General features: G+C 41.0%; 1 protein-coding gene across 3 annotated transcripts in view; it reads right to left on the bottom strand.

Annotated features, from left to right (window-relative positions):
• The window catches only part of WIPF1 (WAS/WASL interacting protein family member 1), a 124950-nt gene that overhangs the window by 54983 nt on the left and 44174 nt on the right, over positions 1–25793 (bottom strand). The window contains exons 1-2 of one of the 3 annotated variants that reach the window (XM_058440961.1): positions 20716–20873; positions 11952–12091 (exon numbers count right to left, since the gene is read on the bottom strand). The exons of 1 other annotated variant lie outside the window; for it this stretch is intronic. The gene's annotated coding sequence lies outside the window, so the exon portion shown is untranslated. Of the gene's footprint in view, positions 1–11951; positions 12092–20715; positions 20874–25793 lie in introns of those variants that run through there. One more of the 3 variants, XM_032755329.2, reaches the window with a different exon arrangement.

Below are 25793 nucleotides of genomic sequence, written 5' to 3'. Positions count from 1 at the left end.
CCCAACTAGGGAATGGAAGACTACTTATTTTCAAGGCTGCTTTATTCTAGTGGTTGAGGAGTAAACAAAGAGAACAGTAAACGTCTGGGAATGTTTTCAGAGGTGACACATAACAAACAGGGAGAAAATAGGCCTTGGGGCAAGATCTGATTTAACTACGCAAGTGAGAAAAAAAAACATGCCACAATTCCTATCATTATTCCCAAGTTCTGCCACCACAAGCTGATGGCACTCTGACGTGAAAGGTACTAGTGCCAAGAGTCAAATAAAGCTTTGGCAAAATTGAACACCACACAGAAGACAGAGTATCCAATTGTCATTGGCAGGGCATTCATGGAAAACAAGTATGAAGATCAATGTGAAATCTTATTTTCCAAAGTACAAAGGCTTCTGTATACAGAACTTCCACTATCCAAGCTATACTCTTAACCTGCTGCAAAACACCTTGTGGAGGCACATCTTATTCTTCACTAGCACTGCTCACTGCAATGCTTTCCAACCTCTGTTTGCACCAATGTTGAGATCAAGTTTTCTCCTATGTTTCCTCTGCTCCAATATCTTGAGAATATAGATGACAGTTTCTCAGAAGTTCTAAGATGCACAAAGATGAGAATATCTCAAAAATATTTATAGCATAAGTAACATGGAGAAGTTCAAGCAATGGAGAAGAATAGCGACATATATTCATTCTACTCTGGATTCTGTGACATGTATATAATCAGTCTTAAAAGCGCAGCTTTAAAAAAGTTTTAAAGTTACGACTTTATTCTAAAATGCCTCCAAACCATAATAAAGACAGTGTACAATATATTACTTAGGGAAGAAACTGATACCTGTTATCGCTTTGCTAGAATTTGGGCTTAAAAAAAAATAAAGTTGATAAAAGGATGGGTCAATTCAGTGGTGATTTGCCTCAAGGATAACTCCTCCCACTTCCTACACAAAATAAGCAATTACGTTTAAAAAAAATATAGTCAAAATTTTATGGAATCACATCAGTTTTTAATGTATGAATCAGAGAACATAACAATCACTATAAATGTAGCATGGTTATGTATTTTAAGTCTCTAGTCCTATTTTCCTTAGTGTAGGCATAAAAGTTCTTAAAGGCTTAGAATTTACTCTTAAAATACTATAAAATATTACTATTTTCATGACAAAAGCAATTTATGAATTTATGGAAAAGGGAATATTTATAAAATTAGTAAAAGCACTGTTTATGTTTGTATAGCAACATTTAAAAGTGTTCAAAGGTCATTGCTAAAAATATTTAAAGCAAAATAAAAGGGAAGTTAAAAACAGCTTCACTTAAACTTGTAGTTTCTAAAATTTATCAGGACCCAAGAGCCCGGAAGTATCAAAGATTAAGTGGAAATCCACATTCAAAAGAGTTCTGTGGAATTCTTATAAAGAGAAGAGCAGGCAAAGGTTATCGGAGGACATTATTTTAGCTGAAATTCTGAGTATCATTCAAACAGGGGAGCCATTGCTTGGTATTAACAAAGTGCTGTTTTCTACTGCTGAGCTCAGATGACAGCCCACCCCCTATTTGCCAAAATTAGTGGATGAGAAATCATTTCATGAACTCATCCAAAAACATGAAATGCACTAATAAAGCTTTACTGCCATCCCTCAGTCATCACTTTGCTTGGCTAGGCTGGTGGCCAGCAGGAATATCTCCCTCTACAAAACTGTTTCAAAGTAATGACTTGGAGGAAGTGGTGTGCTGATACCATGAAAAAAAATTCCCTCAAACACAAAGATAGTTCAAAAAGCATCTGTATATGGCTCAGAAGAAACAAACAGCTCAGCTCATTTCAACTCAAAAGAAACCCAAGAGACCAGTTTACCTTGGCCATGGTTACACATATGCAGGCAAACTGAAGGTTGGCATTTATCCAAGGATTTTGATCCGTGCCAAAAGGGATGATGAGTTATCCATCCTGAGGTCAAGATGGAATAAAGAAAATACACTGAAAGAGAATCATGTGTCTGTAAGAGGATTTCACACCTTCCTCTTCACGAGACAGGGAGGCCTCGACCCCTGCTGGAATGGCAAGTCTGGCATCCCTTCCTGAAGCCACTACTAGATCAGAAGCTCACTCTGAGCCTCCAACACATGGTTTCTCCCCTGCTGAGGCCTTTCCACAGTCTTCCTTCCACAGTGTGGTCCTTAAGGAGCTAAGGAGGGAAGAGGATACCTTCCTTGATAAAGCACTTGTTTGTCAAGCTTGGGCTGAAATACATCTCGAATCTTTAAGATGACCAACATTGAATTTTCCATTTTTGAGCGTTTAAAAATATTCTTCAAATTAAGGTAACACATAAGCAATAAAGACCATGTTTTACTGGGTTTTGAAAATTATTTAGAGTTTTCTGTAAAAGCAGTTACTTTTCCAAGAGAACAGGTGGCAACTGCTACCAAAATTTCAAAAAGATCCTTATTTTTATTTTCAAATAACTTTTATTTGACAAGAACTTTGTCAGTAATGGTTTTTAAATTCTTTTCAATCCTGGCTTTGTATTGCTATTTTGAGGTGTTTCTTGCTGACTGGGTTAAGGAAGCCCAAAGAGCCCTCTGGTTTTGGTCATCAAGGAAATTTGTCTCACAACTGATGATTTATTTGATTTTTTTTTTTTCATTTTTTTAAAGAGGAAGACAGGAAACAGTGATAAACCTTTAATATCTGAAACTTGTGTCATTGACCTTCAACTAGATAGTGAGGTTTTCAGTTCAGAACATTTAGGGCCCATGTTACATGTGGGGATAATTAAAATATTTTAAGTGATGCTTTCTCTTCTTCAAGTGTTGGCCATAATATTCAAGCTGGGTACAAGCAGCAGAGATTTTTGTCTGAGCTCAGTCCAAGCTCTGCAGTTTCTGCTGTTTGTCTTTCTAGGTGGCACCAGTCAGTCATCCTCTGCAGCTCATGAAACCCAGCATAACCTTTTGGGCTGCTCTGGAAAAACACATTGAGCAATAAGGGTTAGAATACTTTGTGTTCAATGTTTCCAGTGCTACTCTCTGGCCGGGAGAAATACCAAGTCATAGTCATCTGGAAAAGAGAGACAGCCCAGAAAGAATGATGATGTTACAAAGTCTGTAAGCACAGACCCCTCGTACACATTCATCTACCTGCTGTCTGCTTAATACTGAGCTATAGGCATCGGAGCAAATGGTAATTTCTATCAGTCATGACTCAAGAGCCGGTGTGGTCTTCAAGTAGCAATGGACTGACTTCCAGGGAGTGAAATGTCATTGTTCTGATCACCTTGTGGACACAGGGAGTGGTGAAAAGTTGAGTCCATGGCAGCATCAGAGAAAGAAGGAAGTGCGGTTGGTTGGAACGCGCACCCTGTGGTGGTGATGTTCCCCATTAGCATTTCCCAAAGGTCTCACCCAGCCATAGGAAATTATTAGGAGGCCCTCAGCATCTCTCTGTGTGGTTTAAATATCGTATTGTATTTTCTTGGCCAGTCCATGAATGGAAAGAAGTGAATAAAGATATCAGAAAGTAGACAAACTGCAATGTGACCTGATGCAGAGGTGGAAAGGGCGTGGTCTGGAAAGGCAGAGGTTCAATAAAGGCCTTTGAGGTTTCCTTTCATTTCCACAGTTCTTAGTCACACAATTTCCTTTGTGGATTTTAACAGTAACTAATAAGGCTTTGAAAAGGAATCAAATTGGTATGCTAGGTGGGAAATGACAAAGGTCATCTTGTCACTTCAGCAGGGTTACTTATTTTAACCTTTCTTTTATACTCTTCAAGTCCTCTTTCCAGAATAATTGAAAATCCCATAATTAAAAGACCTTCCTTTGTGCCCACATTTCTCTTCTGAGATCAACTAGAGCTGGGCTCACCCCAACCATGGTCAACTGGACCAGGCCAGCCAGGCCTCAGGCTGGAGAGCACACTGTGAGCTGGTCTGTCCTGAAAAGCTCGGCACAGACAAGGAAAAGGTAATGCATGAGGCAACTCAGGTCCCTCCTTGTCTCAGAAGTATGAACTGACGATCAAGGAGGGGCAGACAGTTAGCACCAGGGAAACAAGAGCAGGCAAAAATGGACAGCCGAGCCAGTCAATCAGTGGACTCAAGAGAGGAGGAGGGGAGATCTGCCATCTCCTGGGACTGAGGGTGCACTGTGGCTTTTCAGGTACCTGAACCACATCCTAGTCCCAATAATTCTAATAATATTAATACTAACAATAATAACAACAGTAACGATGAACATGTATTGAGCTCTTATTATGTGCTAAGGAGTGTTCTAGGTGCTTTTATAAGTATTATCAACTCATTCAATTCTCACAACCCTATAAGATGCATCTGGGTGCTGCTGATGCTGATGAACAGACAAGTTAAGTTACTTGACCAAGGCCACAGAGCTTATAAGTGGCAGAGACATAATTTGAGCTCAAGTGGTCTGGCTTCATGCTTCTGCTCAGTCTGTGCCTCCCTGTGGGGCTAGTCCTGAGTCTCCTGTCTCCTTTATTGCCCATCTTTACAATAAAGCCCCTCCTATTAAAGAGGCCCTACAGAGGGTCTTTTACTCTTCTATTGTCTCACAATTAGCATTTTCCTTGGCTCCACTCATTATGAATCTTATTAACTGACACATACACACACCATACACACACACACATACACACACACACACACACACACACACACAGAGTTTTTGAGAAAGGGTCTCACTGTGTGTGACACACAGGCTGGCAGGCAGTGGTGGAATCACTGCAACCCCAACCTCCTGGACTCAAGTGATCCTCCTACCTCAGCCTCCTAAGTAGCTGGGACCACAGACGCATGCCACCATGCCCACTTGTTTCTTTTTTTTTAGATACGGGGTCACACTATGTTGCCCAGGCTGGTCTCAAACTCTTGGGCTCAAGCAATCCTCCCACCTCAGCCTCCAAAGCATGAATGTAGTTTTGAATCCAGTTTTTGTTATCCTTTTTTTGAGACAGATCTTGCGTCCCCAGGCTGGATCATGGCCGACTCTGCTCACTGCAACCCATCCCGGTTCCCTCTCCGAGTAGCTGGGACTACAGGCGCCCGCCACCACGCCCGGCTAATTTTTTGTATTTTTAGTAGAGACGGGGTTTCACTGTGGTCTCGATCTCCTGACCTCGTGATCCGCCCGCCTCGGCCTCCCAAAGTGCTGGGATTACAAGCGTGAGCCACCGCGCCCGGCTTCGTTATCCTTTTATGCCACTAAATATTCTTTGAAAGCATGACTTTTAATGACTGCATTATATTCATTTATTTATTTAACACTTACTTAATAACTTATTTATTTAACACTTAACATTAAGTGATCACTTGAGTCCAGGAGGTCGAGGTTGCAGTGATTGTACCACTGCACACCAGCCTATGTGTCACAGTGAGACCCTTTCTCAAAAATAGTCATCTAGCTATCTCTTACTTTGCTTTTATAATTGTGCTAATGTCAATATCTTTATACACAAATCCTTGTGCAAAGGTAGGATTATGCTATAGAATAAATTATAGAAACAGAAGTATTGGATCAAAGAGTTTGAACAATTTAAGTTCACTTGATACACAGTGCAAATGGCCTTCGGGGCAGGCCTAGACCCCCTTTGGCTACATAAAAGCTCCAGGGTCTGGGCATGGTGGCTCACACCTGTAATCCCAGCACTTTGGGAGGCCAAGGTGGGAGGATCACTTGAGCTCAGGAGTTTGAGACCAGCCTGACAGTACAGTAAGACCCTGTCTCTACAATAAATTAAAAAATCAGCCAGGTGTAGTGGTGTCTGCCTGTAGTCCCAGTTACTTGGGAAGCTGAGGCAGGAGGACCACTTGAGCCCAGGAGGTCGAGGTTGCAAGAAGCCACGACTGTGCCACTGCACTCCAGCCTGGGCCACAGGGCAAGACTCTGTCTCAAGAAAAAAAAAAAAAGAAAGCTCCATTCACCATACCCTTGACAACACTGAATGCTGCAGGTTTAGAAAACCTTTATCTTAATTTGATTTCTTGAATGGGTCAGAATAATGCATACATTTAAACTCTATGCTTCTTAATAAAATGTCAAAGTGCCATTTGCATATTTATTAAGAGCAAAACAAGCCTATGACCTACAGTCTCCAACATTGAGACCACTGAAGCCTTAAAATGCTTTAGAATTTCAGAAATGGAAATCAGAGATCACTGAGTAAACAGCTTCAGTGAATATATAAGGTAACCAAAACTCAGAGAAGTTGAATGACCTGGGTAATATACTTGACTTGCAACTAGAATCTAGGTGTCTTGCCCTGTGATTCATTTCTTTAGATCAGATTCCTTCATTAACCTAATGGAAGCAACAAGCCATTGTTACCAGGGTGAAAGTATAAGGAAAAAACTGCACAAGAATATATTTGAAAAAGAAACTACAGTTGTTCTAAACTCTATTTTATCTTCATAGTACCCAGTTAGAAAAAGTTATTTTATAGGCAAAAGTAAAAATTCGCACCTAGTTACTACTTTATTTTCAAGATCCCTGCTAAAATCTACAAATAATTTTTTTCCTAGGACCATTAAAATATTCAGCACATACCCATTATCCTCTCATCCAGCCAACATTTACTAGGTCTACACTATGGCCAGACCCTGTGCTAGGTGCTGTAGTAAAAGGGGGAAGAGTACCAAGGTAAGAAACGAGGGATTCATTTTAGGGACATGTGAGCAAATCATCACAGTGAGTGTGACTGGGCAGTAACGGGGTGCACATGATGCCATGGGGGGTGCCGGAGCAATGAACATGGAAGGCTTCACAGAGGAGGGGGCACGTGAGCTGTGCCTGTGCTTGAAAGCAGGGGAAGAAGTGGATTAAGATAAAATAAGAAGAATGTGGAGGGGCAGGGCCCACTGGAGAAGGCTGCTGTCACATGTGGCTAAACACAGCAGCCTGGGAAAATGAGTGCTGGCGGGAGATGAGGCTGGAAAGGTGGTCTAGGATCAGGCAGTGTTCAGGAGTTTGGACTTCGCCTGGAGGTGTTAGGACCCATGTAAGCTGTTTAAGCAGCGATGCCATGGTCAAAGTGGTGCATTACCAAGCTCATTCTAATGGCAGTACGGGGAAGGACTGGAGACTCTGAAGGCAGGAGCTTTATCTGTGTTGGTACAGACAACCAGGTTGCAGGCTTAAATTAGAGAGAGGCAGAATAAATATGAAAGAGGAGATGAGTTTGAGTAATATATATTAGAAAGAAATAATAAGACATAGAGACTAATTAGATGTATGGGTGTCATTAATAAGATAGGCAAGAAAGGAGGAAGGCCAGGTTTTGGACGAAAGGGATTTGTACACATTGAGCTTGAGATCGAGTGAGGTATCAGAAAGTGAATGAAATATCCAGAAAGCGAATGAAAATACAACTCTGGAGATCAGGAGAGGTATAAGCAGAGTCATAGATCTGAATAATTAGTATACAGCTACAACTCTCCTACCAATCTCTCCCTCCCCTCCACCCCCATCACCCACACACTTGGATACTTCCTCTTGTCTGTATATAGGTAGAACAGCACTGTTCACTAAGAATACAATGCAAGCCCCATGCATATTTTGCAATTTTCTAATAGCCACATTAAAAAAGTGATGTGGAAAACAGGTGACATTAATTTTAAGAATATATTTTATTTAACCTAATGTATTTACAATATCATTTCAATATTAATATAAAAATTACTAATGAGATATTTTATATTGTCCTTTCATACTAAGTGTTTAAAATCCATTGTGAATTTTCCACTCATGACCCAGGCCATCTCAATTTGGACTAGCCACTTTTCAAATGGCCCCTGCTTTGGACTGTGCAGGACTACACAGTAGCCTACCAGGGTGATTAGGCACCAATATGAACTTTTTTAGCCCTTGAAATTTGTGGAATTAAATTAAATGGAATTTAATTTTACTAATGAGAGAACAATGAGGAAGCCTGCTGGGCTCTCCAAATCACTGCCCACCCCACCCTCCCTTCTCATGCTCTGGGAGGGAGTGCAAAGGGGCAGTGTTACATGCTGTTGGAAGTTTGGGAGACATGAAGCATAGAAAATCATTTCCTCTAAATGTTGCCTTTTAGGTTATTAAATACCCTGACAGCAACATGACTGAATTTAGAGCCATGAATTTGTTATCTCTTAATGTGGATCTACATCTGGTCTCCTGATAAATTTCCTAAGGCTGTTGTTCCTAAACTTTCAAATATTTGCAAACTAACTTCATAATTGTCATGCCTGCATACCACCAAAACTATATGATTTGTTTAATATTTTTATTTAACTCAACTAACCTAAAAAATTCTAAAGACATATTTAGTGTCATCCTAAGTAACTATATCCATGAAGTCATGAATTTCATATGTTGTTATACATTTTTTCTACTACACATTAAAACAAATACATATTTAAATAAAGAACGTTTATCCGTGTCTCCTAAAATCACCTCCAAACCACCTGTGGTATGATTTTTTTTTTTTTTTTTGAGACGGAGTCTTGCTCGGTCGCCCAGGCTGGAGTGCAGTGGCGCAATCTCGGCTCACTGCAAGCTCCGCCTCCCGGGTTCACGCCATTCTCCTGCCTCAGCCTCTCCGAGTAGCTGGGACTACAGGCGCCCGCCACTGTGGTATGATTATCAAACTTTAAAAACACTGTTCTTGGGGAAGAGAAAGGAAAGTAACACTATAGGATCCCCTCTCTATGCTGACAGTGCTCAGTGGGGCGCGCCTATCCTAACTCACCGAATCCCCACTCTCCTAGGAGCAGGCTGATGGTCACTGCTACCCACTGGTTGTCTTTCAGACTTGCATTTATTCTGGCTGATTAGCACTTGTGTCTGCCCTGCGGTCAGAAATTTTATATGGCAACCTGTATTAACTATAAGGAAATTCTTAACAATTTTTATTTTTGTTTTTAATTTTTGTGGGTACACGGTCTTTGTTTTGATTTTCCAGAGGTTACAGAGCTGGCAAGTCTGGGATTTGAGCTTTTACCTATAAACACGACAAGGCAGAGGCAACTACAGCACCTAACCATAATGCCCTCCTAAGAAGTGTTCTATTTATTGTTGTTAACAAAATGATTTTCAATTATGAATTATCTTAAAGCCCAAAGACTTTAAGAAATAAGAGTTGGTAAATTTCAATGATGGGGATGTGTAGTACCAAAATGGTTTAAAACAAATGTGTTATATATTAACATAAGTGCTTCTTAGTGTATTAAATAACAAGATCCAGTGGCTAGTCTAATAATTACTATAATTTCAAATGGTAATACATATAAACAATATTTAAAGATATCTGAAAATGTAGTGTGTATTAGTCTATTGTTGTGTAACAAATTAGCCCAGAACTAAGTAGCTGAAACCAACAAACATTTACTTTATCACAGTTTCTGTGGGTCAGAGATGTGGGCACAGCTTGGCTGGGTACCTCTGGCTCAAGGTCTATCACAAGACTGCACTCAGGTGTCAGCTGGGGCTGTGTTCCCATCTGAAAGTTTGGGGGAGAACCTGCTTCCAAGTTCACTCACATGTTGTTGGCAGGATTCATTTCCTGACTGGCTGCTGGTTACAGGTCTCCCTCAGTTCTCTGCACATGCATCTCTCTATAAGGCAGCTCTTAACACGGTAGCTGGCTTCCCTGAGAGTGAGCAAGAGAGTGAGAGAAAGCTCCTAAGAAAGAAGCCACCGTCTTTTTATACCCAAATCTCAGAAGTGATATCCCATCCTCTCTGCCACATTTCATTCACCAAAAGTGAATTATTAAATCCAGTGCATATTCACGAGGAGGGACTTATGCCAAGGCATGAATTTCAGCAGGTGGGGATCATTGGGGACCATCTTATAAGCTGCCTGCCACAAATGAAATAAAATATCTATGAGCTCTATTGGTGATGGTGTCACAGTGCTGTTAATGCTACTGCAGTTCGTTGGCTACATTCATAATCAAAGAAATGCAAAATTTCAGCTAGAGGTTAGTGAAAAAGAGGTACTATTTTTCCCATCTAGTTCATAGACTTCGGGTGAAAAAACCCCTGTGTGAAAGGATGCAGTCTATCTTGCACCATCTGAAAAATCAGTCTGGTGCTTTGTGGATGGGCACAGGGATTCCTCACATACCCCTGGAATCCACCATCTGTGGGCATTTACTGTGTTTGTGAAAGATTCTTAAAAAAAACAAACAAACATGTGGTACTGCTAGTGCAGCTCAGAAATAGATCAACTTTGAAAACTTCCCTCACAGCTGCAAAAGGCAAGTGTTTGGCACTAATAAATCAGAATTAGTGGAGCTCAGCTAATAATGAACCTTTCATCTCCTCTGGGCAGGTGGTCACCAACTGAACTACAGGAGCAAACAAGCCATGGTTAGATGTAATAACCACATTTCTAATGACAGGTAGGACTAGAGCGGAAAGTGAGTGGAGAAGTCTTCCTGCAAAATTCAAATCTTCTTAAACTTGGGGCCCTCTAAAAACATTAATCAAAATTGTGTTTCTAGGGGCTGAGCTGACCTCTGCTTACTACCTTTCCAGTCATAACCACTGTAGGTATTTTTCTTCTCACTAGTGAAAAACAGCCTGGGATGCTATCGACAGGCCCCTATCAGAGAACCAGTGAACTAGGGACACAATTATACCTTTCAATTTTCCCCTCCTAGATGCCAATTCAAATTTGTCATCACCTGTTCACAGAAATGCCTTCCGTGTTTCATCTTACTTGGGTGGAAATAGGGTGATATTCAAAATATTTAACAACCAATGAGGCACAGGCACTAACCAATTAGGACAACATAAGATGCTGGAGCAGGGTCCAGGGGCACCCTGTGCTGTGCTGGCATTCATCCTTTAGTTGTTGAATTATGGGAGAAGTCTTAGGGGTTCTGGGGGTGTGCTCAGGGGGCTGAGGGTGATGACAATTCGCCAACTGGTTGTTAGGCATCTCATTATTTTAACACCCAGGATGTCTGCAGCAGTGCACACAAGATTGAATATTCACTGTGGAGGGGGGTTGGGGCTGCTGCTCCCAAGGGCCCCCATGGAAGGCTACTGGTGTGGAAGCTGACCCCATCACCCTACAGTGTTCTGACAACTGGCACTATGGGGACAGAGCCCTGTCCATTTTTCTGAGCCCTGAGCTCAGGCCAGAGCCTTAAGGTCCTGGACCACTTCCAAGGCTTGCAGAACCCCTCACTCAAGTCTCCAGGGGGCGGCTGGCTGGCAGTCTCCCAGTTACCAGGCGCTTTCTGGGAGCAGCCAGGGACAGCTGCTGCCAACTGGCATCAATGGGCTTCTGTGCAACTGAGGGTTGAGTGGAAGTTTCCTTCTGGGTTTGATGGAGGGCATGTTCTCAGTCCACAGGTGTCATACCACCCGAGTAGCCTCACCACTGTACAGGATACAGGCCTAAGAAAAGACTTGGCTCATGAATCCCCCCACTTCAAGGATTGGTTTAGCAACTTCCTGAGCTTTCTGAATGAGGTCTCAGGTTTTAGGCTTATCACAAAGGAGATCATTCTGCATGACCTCTTGGTCTGCATTATTTCACTGAAATGCCCGGGTTTGTTTTACTTTACTCCATGCTTCTGGAAAGCAGGCTAGGGGGGCTCTGGACGCACACAGACCTGGGTCTGAATTCCAGCTCTGTGGAATGCATTACCACTTCACTTCACCTCTCTGAGGCAATTTCCACCTCTGTCAATGGGGCTCATGGGAGTGCCTGCCTCACAGGCTGGTGGAGGGTCTAATGAGATAATTTAAAGACAAATTTGATAACTGTTTTCTTGTAAGTTGAGGGAAAGATTAATTCAAAACTTTTAGTCTCAGTTTGGGCTAGGAAATGCCACTGTTATTCCAGGGTACTAACACAGGTATTTTAAAAATAAGATGCAAAAGCTGACTAAAAAGTAAAGACAAAAAAGTGACTTCAGAAGTCAAATGTAACTCAATAGTCTTACATGCTTAGATCCAACCCAGAAGAACTCAGGGTTCTCCCTCCTGAATGAAGATAATATGAAGTTGCACATTTCGATCCATAGTTGGCTGAACCCACAGATGCAGGGCTTGTGAATATGGGGGGCCAGCGGTATCTCCTTTTCTACAGGAAGATGGCATAGTTTAATTCATTAACATTTGTAAAACTACATAATATCTGTTTCAATGACAAAAAGCAATTTCAATTATATTTAAAATGACATTTACATAAACATAAAAATTATAACCATCTCACAGTACTCTCAACTACCTTGACATAAAAGCAGAGGAAAGCTTGATTTGTTAAGGTATTACTTTTGCCCATTTTGTTTAAAAAAACTTCTTTTTCTTAAAATAAGAATTATGGAATCATTAAGTTTTAAGCAATAAGAAACAAAGTTCGAAACAAGAATCCTGATTCTTTACTTCTGTTTACCCAAAAGAACACTCTCTCTCTGAATTCAGTCCCAGAAATCAACCACTGAACACATCACTAGGCAGAGTCACATTCCATGTTTTTAATGGAAGTTTTAGAAGCTACAGATGAATTCAGGAGTGATATTAAATCAAGACCATTAAGAAAGATGACTTTTTTCTAGGATTCTAACTCCTATATTCAGACACATATATCCAACTGCCCACTTGACATCTCCACGTGGCTGTCTGTCTCATAGACATTTCAAACTCACTATATCCCAAACAAAAGTCCTAGTATCTCCCCTCCACCCCAAATTGCTGTACTCACCGCCCTCCCCATCTCAGTCTGATGGCATTTCTATTCTTACTACGCTTAGGCCACTTCCTATTTTCCTTAACTCCTCTCTTCTGCTTATTATTTTTCAATCCAACTGCCAATCTTGCTGGTTCTACCTTCAAAATAACCAGACTCTAATTACTCTTCACCATCTTTACTGCTAACCCTTGTCCATGGCACCAGCATGTCTCACTGGAGTATTTCAATAGCCTCCTAACTGGTCCCTCTCTTCCACTCTTGTGCTCCCACAGTCTATTCTCAATACAGTAGCCAAAGGGAGCTGCTAAATTTAAAGTCAGATCATTGTCTCTTTTTGGATCAAAATCCTCCCCTCACTCCCAGACTCTGGGGGGAAAGCCAGAGTCCTGCCATGACCAACATGGCCCTCCAGGGTCTCACCTCCAAATTACTGGCTCCATGTTACTCCTTGAATACGCCAGGCATGTTCCGCTTCTGTGTCCTCAGGCTTTCCCCATGTGTCTGCATGGTGAATTATCTCACCATTTTCTCCATGACGGCTGCCCTTACCAGCTCACCTACACCCATCCTCCAGCACTGTGCTCTGCTCCTCCTTACCCCACTAGACTTCTTTCTTTCTCCACAGCATGTATCCCTTCTAAATTCCCAATATACGTCACCTAATATTTTTTAGGTTTATTGTTTTTCGTCCACATCCCTTAACTTGAATATAAGATCCACATGGAAGATACTTAATAAATAAATCTGAATTAAGGGAAAATGCCAAACAAGAAAAACAAAGAGAAAAAACTTTGAAAACAACTAGTGTCCAAAAAAAGGCCTTATGATTTTCTTTTCTTTTTCTTTTCTTCCTTCCTTCTTTCTTTCTTTCCTTTCTTTCTCTTTTTTCTCTTTCTTTCTTCCTTTCCCTTTCTTTCTTCCTTTCTCTTTTTCCCTCCCTTCCATCCTTCCTCCCTTTCATCCTTCCTTCCTTCCCTCCCTCACTCCTTCCCTCCCTCTTTCTTTCTCTCTCTCTCTCTTTCTTTTTTTTTTTTTTTTGAGACAGTCTTGCTCTGTTACCCAGGCTGGAGTGCAGTGGTGTGATCATGGCTCACTGCAGCCTTGACCTTGACCTGCTGGGCTCAAGTGATCCCCCTGCCTCAGCCTCCTGAGTAGCTGGAACCACAGGTGAATGCCACCAAACCTGGCTAATTTTTAATTTTTTGTAGAGATGGGGGTCTTCCTACATTGCCCAGGCTGGTCTTGAACTCCTGGCTCAAGCAATCCTCAAGGCCATCTTGGCCTCCCAGAGTCCTGGGATTACATGCATGAGACATCACACCTGGCCGGGCCTTGTGATTTCTAATAGCAGGACCCATGTATTATATCTCATTTTTTATTTTAATAACGTTTGTGGCATTTTGAAGAGGAGCAACAACAAAGTAGGCCTGACACTTAGGAGAGGCCGCTGTTTACCCTGAAAAGACCCCTAAGAGTGGCATTCTTGGGGAGGGGTAGAACACTACATCAAGCACAGACCATTGTCATAGAGGTCCCCAAATTTCCCTTTTATCTGGGAGCCAGAGGGATCAGACTCAGAATGTCTGAGTAAAAATTCACAAGAGGCTGCTGGGCACCCCGGAATCTATAAAAAAAAAAAAAGCCATTTCTTTCCAGTGACGATGTCCATTGTCCAGAATTACCTTTTTGAGCTAATGGTACCCAGGAAGTTGACTTAGCATTCAGAATGTGGTTCAGGGGTGTTGGAATCAGTGCTAAGGATGGCTAACCCTTCTGAGGACTGCTTAATCCATGCCGTGGTGAGCCCTGGTAATGCATCACAGCACATACTTCACAAAAGATCTTCATCCATACTTACCAATCCACACTCATGTCCACAAGATTCAGGACCTATTTTCCAGGCCAATACTGGGCAACCATTGGAAATTTTTCCTCTCTGCTCCATGAGGACCAGTTCATTGCCCACAGCCTTTCTCCAGGTAGGATGGATTAGCTTTCTACCCACAAAACTCCAACCATATGGCCGTGCTGTCTTCCAGGAATTATGTAGAGCTCACTTTGCTGGAGTTCTGGAAGTTCCTCAAATCTTCAATCTGGTACTCTACTCCCATTAGGCACAGATCTGGCCTCTGTAGATCCCAGAGGGGCACCTACTTTCAGATTCCCAAGTCCTTGGGGCCCTTCAACATTTCCCCCTTATGTCACCAGTGTGTAGCCAGGGGCCTTGTTCTACACCCTCTACCATCATTAATGAGCTACTTTGACCACAGACAAATCACCTAATCTCTCTGGGCCTTAGTTTCCAAATCTAAAAATAAAAGGATATAACTCTCTAAGGTCCCTTCTAGTTGTAAAAAATCCAAGATTATTTTTTACCTACCTCTTTAAGTTTTAAATGATGACAACAGCATCTTTCCTAAACTTTTCCTGAGGCCAGATGTTCCTGGCACTGAAGTAGAGGAAAAAAATAGTTTTTGAATAACCTAACATTTTTGCCTTTTAGAGAAAATTATCCTCTGTCCTTTTTAGTTCCCCTTCCCTTACAGCTACCTCCTTATGGACCCTTAAAGGAAGTCTTTAAAACATAGAGAGGCTGAGGCAGGAGAATCGCTTGAGCCCAGGGGTTCGAGACTGTAGTGTGCCATGACTGTACCTGTGAATAGCAACTGCACTCCAGTTGGAGTTGGGCAACATAGTGAGTCTCTCTCTATCAAAAAAAAGTAAACTATTTTTCCTTCCTGATTCATCAGGATCTTATAAAAAACACTGTTATTTTCCAAATTATTTTTCTTACATAAAACCTCTTAAACAGTTTTATTCTGATAACTATGCTCATCACACTTGACTTTCCTCTGTTTTGCAGGGAAGGCTATTAAATGCTCTGGGGAAGAGGAATAAAAAGCTCAGAGACAGGGCCAGGGAAGGAAGCATGCTGTCCATGTAGATAAACTCTGCCCTGAGCTTTCACAAGGTGATGGGCGTGAAATGGCAGAGGCGAAAGTAGGGAGTGGAGAGAAGGGGAAAATAAGAGGGAAGAAGAGAAAGTCTGAAAGCATACATTGTTTGCTTAGAAAAAAGTTTTAGGAGAGGTCTGGTGGCAGCTCAAGAATGTTCACTTAGTTAGATGACTTCTAAACTGGGACTTGCCTAAGCAGCCACACTGCAGGGAGGAGGCGGAGTTGGAACAGCAGTTCTCTTCCTTTAGCAGCCCCTCCATCTAGCCTTCCACATAGCAGGCTGGTGAGGTATTGAGCAGCCCCTCTATTGGCCCTGCACCCAATTTTCAGAAGTTAAGTTCATTCTACAGGTCTCTAAAGGCTTCAAGGAAGACCAGATCTATCCATTGTTGGCCTGGAAATCAAAGAAGACACTCCAAATCTTCACCATTCAATAAAGCAGTGACTTACTGAAAGAATTACAGTTTACTAGCAAACTCCCCAAATGAATCTCTATGTATAATACATGCATAACCTCCTAGTCTGAAGATAGCAGTATTCCAAATAATTGTAGGCTCCAAGATATCACTTAGTGACTTCTAATTTAGGAAACATATGCTCTAGAGAATTCCTCCCATTATACACACACACATACACACACGTATATTTGTGTGTGCAAACACATAACCTACTATAACAAATGGCTCCGTTTTTAAGCCACACTAGGTTACAAAACAATACAATGAGTTAACTTAAAATGTCATATTAAAATCTTTGAGATCCTGGATTCAGTTCCTTTGGCATGAACACAACTAGAAAGGAAGCCTAATTCATACCAGAAAATATCAAAACAAAGTCTGGTAAGTATCTAGCTAGTTAGACAGTCTCAAAGCAGTAGCTTCTCATTAGCATTGAGAAATAACAATCTGAGTGGTAATGTGAATACCTACTGTGGAACTGGTACTGGATGTTGTATAAGCTGGGAACAGATGCCTCTTAAATTCAGTTTGTTGCATTATGACAGGGTTCTACTTCAAGGACTCATCTTTTCCCAGTTTATTCTTTTCCAGGAAAAGCTTTCTATGCACTTTCATAAACAAATGCAACTCTTCTTGTCATTTTCTGGTTCCTTTTTTTGGGAGAAGGGGACACTTAGAGCTTTTTTTTTTTTCCCTTTAAACAGCACCAACCTTCTGACTGATGACAAAATAGAGGGAAATTGAAATGGCAGAGTAAAAAATCAATCAGGCACATAGGCAATCCCTTCCCTGGTAGTGTTACAGAGTATACATTAGTATTCATGGTATTTTAGTTAGGAGACAACATCTCCAGCAAAAGAATCACCACACAGCAATGTGTCAGGCTGTCTATCACATCTTTCCTATCACTTTCTTGCACAGAATCTGTAATCCAAACACCTACCATGGCCACCCCTCCAGAATAGCCCCATTGGTCTTGCTCCTTTTGCTGGGACAACAGCCCAAGTCCCCTCTGCATCCTTACTGCTCAGAAGCAAGACATGAACATTTTGTTTGAGGCATTCTTGAAGAAAAATGATAATGATCTTATAATAGGAGGTATCTTCAAGTTTGTGTTTTAGGAGGAAGAGTGGTATAAGAAGACACAATTGCTGGATAATTCTCAGAAGCCAAACACAGAATTACCTATGATTCAGCAATTCCACTTCTGGGGACATACCAAAGGAACTGAATCCAGGATCTCAAAGAGATATGTGCAAACCCACGTTCGTAGCAGCATTGTCACAACAGTGAAAAAGTAGAAGCAGCCCAAATGTCCACTGATGAATGAAGGGATAAAGAAAATGTGATATATACATACAAATATGTTTGGCCTTAAAAAGGAAGGAATGTTTGACACGTGCTAACAACATAGACGGACCTTAAGGACATTACGCTAAGTGAAATAAAGCAGAAATAGAAAGACAAATATTATATAATTCTACTTATATGAGGTACCTAGAGAAGTCAAATTCATAAAGACAGAAAGTAGAATGGTGGCTGCCAAGAGCTGGAGGAAAGGGAATGGGGAGTTGTTGTTTAATGGGTGTCAGTTCAGTTTTGCAAAATAAAGAGTTCTGGAGATTGGTTGCACAATGTGAATATACTTAATGCTACTGAACTGTATGCTTAATGGTTAAGATGGTAAATTTTGTTATGTGTCCTTTATCACAATTAAAACTCCCCCAAAACCTATAGTTCTTAGTATTTCCCAATATGATGGTGATAACAATAATACCTTACAAATGCACGGGAACTTCTTTCTGAGAAATCCAGAGAGCTGGGCCTCCAGATTAGTTCATGCCAACTCAAAATGATACCAAGGATGAGTTCAGTTGTAAAAGTTGCACTTATCAGAGTTTAACTTTCTTTTCCCCACTAGCATGAATGTTTGGTACATATCACCATTTTATCCCTCTGAAACCAGGGCCACCCAGACATCTGTGGATGTCGACCCGCAGTGCCACTCTGGTATTATCTGGGATTCAGGGAGGAGAGGCCTGCCTATGTTGAGGAAGAAGAGAGATTTGTGAAGTCAGCCTCATTCCTTTCCTATTTAGAGAGTTCAGGAATGTGTCCATACTGTTCCTCCCCACAAAATTCCCATTTTTTCTCCAGATTAAAGGTGACTTCATCTCTTTCCACTTTGACCTTTAAACTCAACTCAGTATTCAACTTGGCAGTCATTCCTATCTAAAAATTACACACAAGATTAATACTCCAGGTGCTCTCTACCACCCAACAGGATCTGTTACCTTCTGCCATTCTGTGTCTCCACTCGTTCTTTCAGAACCTGGGGATCAGAGGTTTTATATAATGATGATACTTTATAAGCCATATTTTGCATCTCAAACACAAAGGAACACAGTGCAGTGAAAGTGGAAAGATGGGGAAGGGGCTGAGAAATAGGAAAGAATAAGGACTCCCAGAAGAAATACAAACAGCTTTTGGAAGGATGCATTTACAAAAATGACATCAGGCAGCTGGGTGCAGTGGCTCACGCCTGTAATCCCAGCACTTTGGGAGGCCGAGGTGGGCGCATCACCTGAGGTCAGGAGTTCAAGACCAGCCTGACCAAGATGGTGAAACCCCATCTCTACTAAAAATACAATATTAGCCACGTGTGGTGATGCATGCCTGTAATCCCAGCTGTTTGGGAGGCTGAGGCAGGAGAATTGCTTGAACACAGAAGGCAGGGGTTGCAGTGAGCCGAGATGGTGCCACTGCACTTCAACCTAGGCGACAAGAGCAAAACTCCGTCTCAAAAAAAAAAAAAAAAAAAAGACATCAGGCCCATCTGGAAAGTATACTAACAAAATAAAAAGATAAAAAGTCCCTTTCTACTATGAGCAGCAGATTTGCAGAATATAAAACTTCTGGAACAGCAAGGCTGTATAGCCAACTGACAAAGCAAAACAAAACTGAAAGAAGAGCTCCTTTGAGGGATGTCCAGCCACTGCTAAGTTGTAAGCCTCTTCCTGGGGCTCAAGGGCAGTACCAGGTACAAGAGGCCTTCCTACTGCAGTTCCCAAGTGCGTGTCTCCTACAGGCATTTGTGCAAAGGGCTCCAACCAGCGGTAAATCCAATCTTCCCTCCATCCCTCCAAACCTGATGACAATGTGGGCTGGCTCTGACAGAGCTAGCGCAGGGTTTCTGAAACTACTAGGGCTGATATGTCCAGCTTAGAATCTTCCCTTATTCTCTGTCAGCTTCGTCTCCATTTTCTTGTACAACTTGGTAGTAAAATATGAAAAAAATGTGGCAACTGGAGGACAGAATCAACCATGATTTTTCTCTTTCATCACTGTTCTAGTTATTTGGCATTACTAGGATATAAACAAGTGAGTCCACGAGCCCCTCACCCCTTCGTTGTTTATCATACAGACACATTTTACAACACTTTGGGCTGGAATGAAGACATGAAACAGGAAGTTCCTGATCTTGCTCTCCTCTCCTCCTTATCCTCCCTGTCTCAGTTAACACAACAACACAGTCAAAGATGCCGTCTAGTGTGTTTCCCAAAAACACCCAGAAAGAGCTCAGCAGCCTCTCTGGCTAACTTGTCCTAGAGCTGCACAGCAGTACAATAATGTAGGAACTTCCTTCTCTTAACTTGGATTTGAGATGTTTCCTTTTTCCACATATAGGTCTGAAAGCAGCAGGCCACTGCGTAATTAAACTGTCCCTCATTGGCCTCAGGAAGAATAATCTTGGGCCCTTTCTATGTTTCTGGACTGCTGCTTCCCAACCCTCTAGCCATCTTTCTGGCTCTTTTGCAGACTCTTCTCTAGGAAGCACAAGGCCGAAGACATAAAGCTGTGGCAACCGTCACACCTCACGGCCTCTTCAGGGCCTGCTTGGCTTTGCTGTGGGCTGTGCCTGCTTCTTAAACTCTGGTGCCGGGAAAAGGATTTCCTCGTCTCATATTCAAGCTGTCCCTACTGCTGCTTCTCTACTCCTGTTTTGTGTTAGTAAAAGAAGGAAGGAAAGAAAAGGGGGAAGGAGGACAGTAGAAAAAATAAAAAAAGGAAACAAGAATTTATAATGACATACTATTTTAACATGAAATACAAGCCAAAAGATGAGTTTTATGAGATGAAAACCCCACCAAACAACAAACTTTTGCATATAACCTCGCAAGCACATTTTTATGCACAGTATTTCTGTATTTTCTAACACCCTTTGAATGCCCCACAGATGTCTGCAAACACAGGCTGATCTGTCCCGTTTCATATTTACATTAACAGGTAAAAATGACAAGAGGCCTAGCTGAATTCCACGAAATACGTTATTTAAAGAACATCTGAAGTTTTGTTCTTTCAGAAGCAGAGAAGTTCTAAACAGGGAAGCAAGAGATTCTGAGAATTTCATTTTCACCATAATGGCTCAATGTTTGTTCCTCTAACAATGTGCAGTTAACAGCTGTACACTGGCTCTTACATTCAAAGCCAAAAAGCAAGTTCTTCACATTAGAGAAATCGTTAAAGACAGTTCAAAGAAAGAGAATTAGGTATTTTAGAGTGGCTACGAAAAGTTTTCCAGGGGGGAAAAAGCACTAACCTGTGTTGTTTTAATCTGCTGAAAACAACCAACTTCTCGAGTTCCCCTGCTGTCTTCTAGCCAGTTTCCTGTAAATGTTGCATGTGACATTATACTTCCTCACTGCACCTTCTTTGACTCGCCTCCCTAACCGGTCAGAGGCATGTGATAAGATCAATTTGCTGCTTGCTTCACATGGGGGTAACCCTGTGTCTGCAGAAATGATTGTCTCCCCCAGCTTGTTTCAGGTGTTCCCAGGACACAGGTAAAGAGGAGATAAGCCAGGGGGAAGTCATGCTTGGACTCCAGGCACTCCTGACTCCAGAGGAACCTGAAGGGGGAAGGGAGAGACAGTCTTGAGCCCCAGGGTCGCCTATCTTGAGACTGGAGTTCAGCAGCTGAGAAGGGGCAGAGCACTCACAGAGGAGCCTGGGGCTTGGGTGCTCTGCTGTCATTAGGACAGTCCCTGGGACTGCCACCCTCAGGGCAGCTGAGGAAGGGCCCTCGATGGTGCTGCACCCAGGATGTCCCCACACTCCTCTCTGGAGGGCACCAACATCAAGGGAACACACTCAGGCCTTGGTTCATATTTCTGGATCCTGCAGCAACCATGGCTACACACCCTGAATTTCCTGGGACTCTCTCAAGTTCACATGTGGTCATGCTGTCAGACAGTGTGCCCCAACTGTTGGTTCGGAAAACAAAACCACTGTATTCTCAGCCTTCCAGGGCTAAATAACTGGGAGACATTTCCCTCCTGCTGACCTCCAAAATATGCCAGCCTTTTGGTTTCCCTTGAAAGGGCTGGGCATCATCTTCCTCCAGGATGGTGCTGGGTTCCTGGCAGCGTGTGAGTCCTGGCCATGGGGGCTCTGATGGTGGCCTGACAAGAGCACCAGAAGTGTGCCGGCTGTGACCCTCTCTGCCCTGTACAGCTGGAGAGGCTGGAGAGAGCTGGCGCAGGGACTAAGCAACAGGCCCAAGGGCACCATATCTAGCTTTCTTGTTCTACTCACTGGTGCCTTCTGTTTCTTTTTGTGATTCTCCCAGCCATCAGGACGGTCCAAACATACTGGAATTTGTGGATATAGGAAGTGGTGTATGGGAGTCAAATGATCTCCTGGACCAAGGGGAATATTCCACAATTTGTAAGACTTGACTCTGCAAAAACCCCAAAGTTGCTTCTATTTGGCTACCCTGGCATGATTATTTTTTTAAAAATGCTTTTAAATGGATTTTTTTTGTTGTTTTTTAGAAAGGTAACTGTAGACATATTCCAAGTCTTGAAAATATTACTGTATAATTCCCCGATGAAGTTTTCCATGGGAGAATACCGAGTAAGGAAACCAGTCCTGGGACTCAGAACTGTGGACAACAGTAAAACCCTGAAGTCTCACCACATGATTGCACTTCTGGCTTTGAAAACACACATAACTGTTTTTACCATTTTGACAGTTGATGGCTGGTTTTCTGATTGAAATGACATTTAGATTAGACAGTTGAGTCAAAATGGCTGTCCAAGCTATAGACATGGCATTAACTTTAAAATAGGAATAATGGTAAAATTTTGCCATCTTGGAGTCAGAAATTGCAAGAACTTTGGAAAAACAAAATACTACATAGATGAAAAATGATAATGACTCAATTTGAATGTATTTAGAAGTCTCACATTCTGGGTTAAGCTGCCAGTTCCATTTTTCAACTAAGCAGCTGCATATGTTCTGCTTAAGCTGTGTTCTTGTGGAATTTTTAAAGGCCTTAATAAAATGCTTTATAATTTTCCATTAAAATCCCTAACCTGGCTTTCAGTCCATAATTTTTTTTTCTGGTTAGGCATTTAAAAATTTTAATACACTTTATATTTCAGAACAGTTACAGATTTACAGAAAAACTGAGAAGACAGTACAGAGTTCCCATATATCCTACGCCCAGTCTCCTCTATTATTAACTTCTTAAATTTAGTATGATACATAAGTACCAACTAATAAACCAATAGTGATACACAATTATTAACTAAAGTCCACAGTTTATTCAGATGTCTTTAGTTCTTACCTACTGTCCTTTATCTGTTCCAGGAGCCCATCCAGGACTTCACATTACATTTAGTCATCGTGCCTTCTTACGCTCCACTTGGCTGTGACAGTTTCTCAGGCTTTCCTTGTTTTTGACAACCATGACAGTTTTGAGAAACACTAGTCTGGTATTTTGTAGAAAGTGCCACAATTAGGCACACAAATGGGTGTTTTTCTCTTGGTAAGACTGGGGTTATGGGTTATTTGGAGGAGGATCACACAGGTAAAGTGCCATTTTAGTCACATCGCATCAGATATATGTACTATCCACATGATTTAATACTGCTGGTGTTGCCCTTGATCACCTGGCTGAGGCAGTGCATGTCAGTTTTCTCCACTGTAAAGTTGCTCCCTGCTTCTCCCCACCTTTCCATATCATACTCTTTGGAAGAAAGTCCTTCAGGGTAGAGTGTCTATATAAATTATTTGGAATCCTTCTGCATGGAAGATTTGTCTCTTCTACATATTTATTAATGTATTCAATCATTTATTTATACTAGTATGGCTGAATGGATATTTATTTTATGCCTTGCATTTTAATTCAACAGTACTTTATTCTGTTGCTCAAATTGTTCCAGCTTTGGCCACTGGGAGCTCTTACCATTGGTTTCTGTGCTCCTTCGACATACTCCTATCAATATTTTTTTCTTTTTTGTTTTTAAGTACTTCCTCACTTTCCAGCACTACAAGATGCTCCAGGCTCACCATGTATAGTACCTCCCCAACTGTTTATGATTTTGGTTTCTTTTTTTGTTTTGTTTTGACAAAAGAATACAAAAATAAACTGATGGGCCTGAGAAAACATGTGTCTTCAATTTTAATTAGTTCTGCTCATGTGTATTAATAAAAAATGTTGTTTAATTACATTCATAAAATTAGTCCTACCTACCTGGCCTCTACCAGCTGCAAAACACCATAATACCAGTGGCTCACACCTGTAATCCCAGCACTTTGGGAGGCCTAGGCGGGTGGATTACGAGGTCAGGAGATCGAGACCATCCTGGCTAAAATGGTGAAACCCCGTCTCTACTAAAAATACAAAAAATGAGCCGGGCATGGTGGCGGGTGCCTGTAGTCCCAGCTACTTGGGAGGCTGAGGCAGAGAACGGCATGAACCCGGGAGGTGGAGCTTGCAGTGAGTCAAGATTGCGCTACTGCACTCCAGCCTGGGCGACGGAGCAAGACTCCGTCTCAAAACAAACAAACAAACAAAAAAAACCACCATAATACCAAGTGAGTGAAATTCTGCACTGGCTTAATCCCAAGATGCATGGTTGTGCTGGTAGTGTTTTTTCCCCTACATATTTTTAACATTCCTGGAACCAAAGTGCACATTTAATGTCATGTCTTTTTTTCCTCCTTACCTGTTATTAATTTGATGTCATATATATATAATATATATATAAAACATATATATAATATATCAAACATATATATAATATATATAAAAAACATATATTATATATGTCAAACATATATAATATATATCAAACATATATATTATATATATAATATATATAAAACATATATATATAAAACATATATATATATATACATATATGGGATCCTGGAACAGATAAAGGACAGTAGGTAAGAACTAAGGACATCTGAATAAACTGTGGACTTTAGTTAATAATTATGTATCACTATTGGTTTATTAATTGGTACTTATGTATCATACTAAATTTAAGAAGTTAATAATAGGGGAGACTGGGCATAGGATATATGAGAACTATGTTATACCTTATAGTATATAAGGTATGCTGGAAAGTGAGGAAGTACTTAAAAACAAAAAAGAAAAAAATATTGATAGGAGTATGTCAAAGGAGCACAGAAACCAATGGTAAGAGCTCCCAGTGGCCAAGGCTGGAGCAATTTGAGCAACAGAATAAAGCATTGTTGAATTAAAATGCAAGTTGGTAGTTTCCTGAGAGGAAATAGATCAGTCAATTACTTTTTGTTTGGACTAAGAGATGTAATTTATTTTCACTGATTTTTTTCCCACTGAACAAATATTTTGACTAAAGTGGTTTGATGTGTAGCATGTGCAGACATTAAAAAATCCCAAGATACATTCTATTCCAAACATATTCTAACTTTACCTCAAGCTACAAATTCTCATCAAGTCCTAAATATAGATAAAATACAGATATTGATATAAATTAAAAAGGGGAGTCTATTTAATTTTATTTTTTAAATTGACATTGTAACTGTACACATTTATGGGGTACAATGTGATATTTTGATACATATCTATATTGTATAATGATCCAATCAGGGTAGTTAGCATATCCATTAACTCATGCATTTATTATTTATTTATGATGAGAACATTCAAACACCTCTCTCCTGGCTATTTTATAAAATACAATATTTTACCATTAACCATAGCCTCCCTACTGTGCAAGAGTGCACCAGAATTCACTCCTCCTGTCTAATTGTAACTTTGTACTTGTTGACCCCATCTTCCCCTCCCTCCCCAATCTCTAGTAACCATCTGTTCTATTCTCTGCTTCTATGATATGAACCTTTTTTTTTTTTTAAGATTCCACATATGGGTGAGAGCATGTGGTTATTTGTCTTTCTGTGTTTGCCTTATTTCACTTAATATGATGTCCTCCAGCTTCATCCATGTTGTCACAAATGACAGGACTTTATTCATTTTTATGCCTGCATAGTATTCTATTGTGTATATATACCACGTTTTATTTGTTGGACATTTACGCAGATTCCCACATCTTGGCTATTGTAAACAGTGCTACAATAAACACGGAGGGCAGATATCTCTTCAACATAATGATTTCATTTCCTTTGGATATATATATCCAGTAGTGGGACTGCTGGATCATATGGTCATGCTATTTTTAATATTTTTTAGAAATCTCCATACTCCTTTCTTTTTTGTTCATTTGTTTCTTTTTTCTTTTTTGTAAATTCTTCCAGATCCTGACCCATACTATTTTCCATAATGGCTGTACTAGCTTACAGTTCCACCAACAGTGATAAGTATTCCCTTTTCTCTACATC

The sequence above is a fragment of the Hylobates moloch genome, unplaced genomic scaffold (assembly GCF_009828535.3).
Source record: "Hylobates moloch isolate HMO894 unplaced genomic scaffold, HMol_V3 SCAFFOLD_1, whole genome shotgun sequence".
Lineage (NCBI taxonomy): Eukaryota > Metazoa > Chordata > Mammalia > Primates > Hylobatidae > Hylobates > Hylobates moloch.
The sequence above is the reverse complement of the archived record's forward strand: the minus strand, read 5'-3'. Positions and strand labels throughout refer to the sequence as shown.